Source organism: Ailuropoda melanoleuca, chromosome 10, assembly GCF_002007445.2.
Source record: "Ailuropoda melanoleuca isolate Jingjing chromosome 10, ASM200744v2, whole genome shotgun sequence".
NCBI lineage: Eukaryota > Metazoa > Chordata > Mammalia > Carnivora > Ursidae > Ailuropoda > Ailuropoda melanoleuca.
The window spans coordinates 89,014,730-89,021,343 of record NC_048227.1 but is presented as its reverse complement, the minus strand read 5'-3'; the positions used below and the strand labels follow the sequence as shown (position 1 = coordinate 89,021,343).

At 45.0% G+C, this 6,614-nt stretch overlaps 1 non-coding gene across 1 annotated transcript; it reads right to left on the bottom strand.

Moving 5' to 3' along the window:
* Nucleotides 1-298: 298 nt before the first annotated feature.
* TRNAL-UAA lies at nucleotides 299-380 on the bottom strand. The gene has a single exon. It is a non-coding gene; the product is annotated as a tRNA-Leu (tRNA).
* Between the last annotated feature and the right edge of the window lie 6,234 nt (nucleotides 381-6,614).

Sequence of the window (6,614 nt, the reverse complement as noted above, 5' to 3'; positions counted from 1 at the left end):
GCGCCACGCCTCCCGCCCGCCGGACCCCTCCCGCGCCAGCTCCCTCTCACGCCAGCACCCCCCTGCCACCCGCGCCAGCCCCCAGCTCGCGGGCCCTCGCCCAACCCGCTGGCCGCGTCGTCTCCCGCCCGGGAAGGGAAGCCGCGCGTTGTGTGTGTTGGGGAGGGGTGGGGAAGGGTGCGTCTCTCCCAGCTAGAAGGCGGAATTCTTGGGCCCAACGCGTGGTGTGCTCGATGAAATTTATGTTTAAAAAAATAAATAAAATTTTTAAGTAAAAAAAAAAGCAAAATTAAACATCTACCAGGAGTGGGGTTCGAACCCACGCGGACATTGTCCATTGGATCTTAAGTCCAACGCCTTAACCACTCGGCCATCCTGGTACAGGCGAACGGTCTGCTTTTCACTCTTCCTACAAGCTGTATTCCATCGTCCTCGCACCCTCCCTCAAGAATTTCTGAGGATCCTTCGCTGCCGCTTTCCCGGTTTTCCCATCCCAAGCCGGAGCGACCTCCCCACAAGAGCCTCCGTCTCCCGCCGCCGCCGCCGCAGCTCACTGTTGCCCCCGGCCCGCCGCGGCAGCGAGGGCAACTGCAGCCGAGTTCGGCGCGCTTGTGGCGGCGGCGGCGCTCCGCGGCTCGCTCGGGGCAGGACTCAGGCGCAGCCCGTCGTGCTTTCGGTTTCGAGGTGCGCGGGCGCGGGAAACAAACTCGTAAACTTCAGGATTCCTAAGAGCACGTTTTGGAGGCGCGTGGGAATGGGAGTGCAAGGATGGAGCCCAGAGGGTGGGGTTTGGTTGGTTTTATTCTAAATAGAATAAACTTAAAGGAATGAGTTGCCTGGGCAGCAGCACCGCTTTTCTTCCTCACAACTCACAGAGGAAGGAAGTTTGTAGAAATTCGTGTCTGTCCTGCGCCACGCCACATGCAGGGCGCGTGGCACGAATGGCCCTCCCTCCTGGCAGCGGGCACCACACCTGCTGCAGGGCCTCGGGGCGGTGAGGGCCCTCCTTGTTCCCACGACCCACCTGTGCGCTTGGAAGTTTAGGTTCTCTTCGTTGTTCTGCAGTGTTATCCCTCCATTCTGTGCACGGGAAAGTCCGTTTGTCCGGTCACCTCCTTTCCCAGGCCTGCCATTGCATTCCCCACCACCCAGGACCTCGACTCCACCACCGAGCCAAGGCTTAGGTGTCGTGCAGCGTCGGGGAGCCTGGGGCCTGAGCGCGATCTGGCAGCCACGGCCCTATTCCCACTTGCAGGCGGCTGTCTAACCAAGAACTTGTATCACCCTGGAGACTGCACAAGTTCACCTTACTGTCCAGGACCAACCCCCCCCCCCCGCTGGCTCTTCACCCGCTGGGTCACCGTGTAAGTCACCCGCTGCCCTGCTACCTCCTCGAACTTCTGTGATCCCCGGGCATATTGCCCTGACCTGGGGTGTCGCTCAGCCTCTGAGTTCCGGTTAAGAACATGGACTGCCCCTGAGAGCCCTTCAGGGCAGCAGCCGCGGAATTGCCCCTGCTCACTAGGCCACGTAGCACCGACGTACTGGTGGCGCTCATCTTCGTCCCAGCCTCAACGGTATCCCTCCTACTGAGTTCGAGGCCTGGTGCACCCCAGCGCGCCGACCAGAACATGGGGACACAGGGGGACAATGCCATCTCCATCTTACCTCGCCAAATTGTCAAGAGGTTTCAGATTTCATAAAATGGGGCTTTCAGAGTACTTAAAATGGTAGTAATAAAAATGTTCTAAGTACTCCCTATGTGACAGTCATTGCTCTAAGCTCCTTACATATATTATCTAATTTGATTTTTTAAAACAACTCTGTATAGCAAGTGTTTATATCACCATGTTTAGATTTAGAAGCCCAGTTACAAACTCACTCAAATATAAGAAGATGCCTCCTAGACCCGCTGCCGGCACCTCAAAGCCCTTACAGAGCTTCCCCATCGTCCAGCCATCAAATCCTCCATGATCTTCTGGACCATCGCAAAATACTATTTGAATGATATTTTTATTTAACCCCAGACTTAGCCTCCAAAAAGCTTCTGGTATAAACCAGTTCTGAACAGCACCACCATGTCATAGGGTACCCAAGTGCCTCTTCTGCAGCCTTGAGATGTATTAAATTTCTTTGGTCACTGTTTAAGGATGGGCAGGAACACAGGTTAGTCTAGTCAGAGTTACAGGTAACTGAGCTATTGGAGATGAGAAAATTTCAGTCCGCTGTGTGGCAGGTTGTATTTTTCCGAAGAGGACCACAACAATATCTCCCAACCCACACGTGACTTCGTCTTCCACCACTGTGATTTTGACACCCATACAATCAAAACATAGAGTCTGTGTTCTTCCTCACTGAATCTGCAAAGCCTTGTGTCTGTGGCAGAGGGGCGCTCTGCGACTTCTGAGGTCATTCATCTTGTTCTCTTGGGATGCTTGCTCTGGGAACCCAGCCACCATACTGTGACAAAACCCAGGTAGCCACATGTACTTTTTCCAGCCAACAGCCCCAACCGTCAATATTAATTGCTGCAAATGTAAGTGAGTGAGCCTCCAGTTGATTCCAGCACGTCGCCATCAAGTGACCCAGCCATTGGATCTTTCCAGCTAAGTCCGCAGATCATGGAGCAGGGACAAGCTAGTGTATTCTTTTCCAATTTCTAACTCACAGACTCGATGGGCAGAATAAAAATGTGTCAGGGTTTTGTTTTGTTTTGTTTTTTTGTGCCATTAAGTTTTGTTTTTTTTTTTTTTAATGAAACAATAGTTAATGAAAACTCCAAGACTGACAAACTGGGATAGTATAGTGGAGCACTGAGAGTATTACATAGAAACAGGCTCTCTGAGAATAAAGTCAACATGGGAAAGCAGCATCCCGAGTGAAGAGTCCAAGTGTGAGTCCATCATTGGAGTCCTTTCCCTCCTCCTTACTGGAAACCAGGTTTTGGGCCATGCTGCCCTTTTCCAGATTGACATCCTTCCTGGGACTCTCTGGGTGGAGGAACACAAGTTCCATCCCGAGGTCCTAGCCACGGAGGTTAGGAAGCAAAGTTCTGGCTTCTACCTTAGGAAGCAAGCCTTAAAATGGAGGACATTCCCCAAACATCAGAAGGATGTTCAAAAGATGCTGGCAACTGCAAGGCATGACAAATAACCACTTGAGTGTTGAAACAAAATGTGAAAAGCACTATGCAGTGACATTTGTTACAACTGACAATATTAGGAAGCAAGTGACAATATTAAGACAAATTTTGCAGCATTGAAATGGCTTCATGTTCAGGAAATTGAATTTGACATACTTCTTATGGGCAAATGTTTTACTCTATTTAAAATATATTTCACTGTGCATGTGTGTTTATTTAAGCCATGATATTCTTTATGAATTTTTTGGTGATTTAAAAATGTGTTCACAAATGCTTTGACACTCCTCCCTTTAAGAGATGGAGCTCCCCTTGCAATGTGGGCTGAATCCAAGGACTCATTGCTAACGAATTGAATAAAACAGAAGAGGTGATACGCAACCTCAGAGACTAGGTCATCACTGCTGCTGATGTCTTGGTTTCTCTCCCTTGGATTGTTCCCTCTGGCAGAAACCAACGGTCATTTCATGAGCAGCCCTTTGAGAGGCCCAGGTGGTGAAGAGCAGCCAGCAAGGAACCGAGGTCCTGGAGGAGCAAGCTTGGTAATGGATCCTCCTGCCCCGTCGAACCTTCTGATAACTGTAGCCCTGGCCAGCATCTTGACTACAACCTTATAAGAGACCCTGAACCAGAACCACCACCCAAGCTCTGATTTCCTGACCCTCAGAAAGTATGTAAGATAATATTTATTGTTTCAAGCTGCTAAGTTTGATGTTATTTTTATGCACCTATAATGACTAATACACCTACCAGCTAGTGTTTCTAGCTTGGATGATATATTTGTGAGCATATATTTTGTTTTCACATATTTATTTGAAAAGAATAATCTTGCTGACCCCTTTGCCAACATCCAATATTCCTTTCTCCATTTGCTCTCAAACTCTTGAATGGATTACCTCTACTTTCCAAGTGCACCCATTTATTTTCAGTTTTTCCCCAGATTCCTCTGATGTGTGGCTTCTACCCTGACTTCTCTCTCTGTATTTTTTCAGAATGCAAATATCTTTTCTAAAACAGATTCACATTAAAAGTTTAAGTAGCATGTGTAACCCCTTTCCACAACCCCTGAAATCCCAGTCATACAAGTTGGGACCCTCTTGTCCCTTGAAGATACTAAGCCTTTTTCTGTTTCCAACTAGAAACCACACACCTCCAATCTGCTTCTTCTGTAAGAAAATGAGCATGTCTTTAAATACAAGCCAGTGGCTCTCAGAGTGTCCAGAACACCTGGGAACTTATTGGAAATGCAAATTCTCGAGCCCCACCCCAACTTCTTGAATGCTCACTTGAGTTGGGTGATCTGAGGCAGGCTCAGGTTTTAGAGTCTCCATTATCACAGTAGGGTTTCTGCCAAAGCATTCCTGAGCCCAAGCATTCCCGAAGGCTCTTAGCAGTACATGTGGAATGCTTGAAGTTCTCTACAGCATTCCTGAGAGGTCGTTTCCTCAACTTCCCCACCTTTGGCTTGATTTCTTATCATCTACCTCTTTCTCTTAGGTAAGACTATCTCCTGAGGGTATACTTGTCTTCTTGTATTTAAATCAGAGTCTAAACTGTTGTGTGGAACCCTGAAATTGCTTCCTCCTAGGGTGTGTCTTGTCCTGAGAGAATCTTTACTTGCACTTTACCAGAACCTTTCATTTCCTAGCATCATTCTAATACACCCTTTTATTTCAGCATCAGTTGAATGCTTCAAGGTCCAGGTTACTTTTAAACCCATTCTTTTTTTCTTTTCTTTTATCTTATTTTCTTTTATTTTCTATTGAAATATAGTTAACATGCAGTGATATTAGTTTCAGGTGTGCCATATAATGATTCAACAATTCTACACATTGCTCAGGGCTCATCATGGTAAGTGTGCTCTTGATCCCCTTCACCTCTTTCACTCATCCCCCCACCTACCTCCCCTCTGGCAACCACCAGTTTGTTCTCCATTCTTAGGAGAGTTTTTTTGTTTGTTTGTTTATCTCTATTTTAATTTCTTTGTTCATTTGTTTCTTAAATTCCATATATGAGTAAAATCATATGGTATTTGTCTTTCTCTGACTGACTTACTTCACTTAGCATTATACCCTCTAGATCCATCCATGTTGTTGCCAATGGCAAGATCTCCTTCTCTTTTATTGCTGTAATATTCCATTGTATCTATATACCACATCTCTATCCTTGCATCTATGGGTTGTTCTTATATCTTGGCTATTGTAAGTCAGGCTGCAATAAACATAGGGGTGCATATATCTCTTCAAATCAGTATTTTCCTATTCTTTGGGTAACTATCCAGTAGTGAAATTACTGAATCATAGGGTAATTCTCTTTTTAATTTTTTGAGGAACCTCCATCCTGTTTTCCACGGTAGCTGCACCAGTTTACATTCCCACCAGCAGCACACAAGTGTTCCTTTTTTCTCCACATCCTCACCGACACATCATTTCTTATCTTTTTTGATTTTAGCCATTCTGACAGGTGTGAAGTGATGTCTTATTGTGCTTTGGAGTTGCATTTCCCTGATGATGAGTGATATTGTGCAACTTTTGATGTGTCTGTTGGCCATTTACATGGCTTCTTTGGAAAAATGTCTATTCAGGTCTTCTGCCCATTTTTCATCAGATTATTTGAGTTTTTTTGGTGTTGAATGGTAGACGTTCTTTACATATTTTGGATATAACCCCGTAATGAATGTATCATTTGCAAATATCTTCTCCCATTCAATAGATGGCCTTGTTACTGTGCAAAAGCTTTTAATTTTGGTATAGGCACAACTAAGTTAATTTTGCTTCTGTTTCCCTTGCCTGAGGAGACATATCTAGAAAAATGTTTCTATTGCCAATGTCAGAGAAACGATTGCCTGTGTTTTCTTCTAGGAGTTTTATCAATTCAAGTCTCACATTTAGGTCTTTAATCCATTTTGAGTTTATTTTTGTGTATGGTGTAAGAAAGTGGTCCAGTTTTATTCTTCTGCATGTGGCTATCCACTTTTCCCAACACCATTTGTTGAAGAGACTATCTTTTCCCCATTGCATATTCTTGCCTCCTTTGTCATAGATTAATTTGCCATATATGCATGGGTTTATTTCTGGGCTCTCTATTCTGTTCCATTGATCTATGTGTCTGTTTTGGTGCCAGTACCATACTGTTTTGATTACTACAACATTATTCTAACACCCTTTTATTTCAACATGAATTAAATGCTTCAACGTCCAGGTTACTTTAAAACTCATTCTTTATCTCAATTATATTATGAAGAAATATAGCATAGATTTTCATTATTTAAATTAATGATCATATTATCACTAAACACCATCAACACTAAGATATATTTTCTCATCTGAAGGTGAGAATGAAAAGCCATCGGTTTGCTTACATTGGGGATTACCAAGTACTTTCCAGACACTTCTAGATACCTGAGCCTGGTATTCTTCTGGATTTCAAAGAACAGAATTGGTGGCTGAGCATGTGGGAAGTTAACCAACCCTGA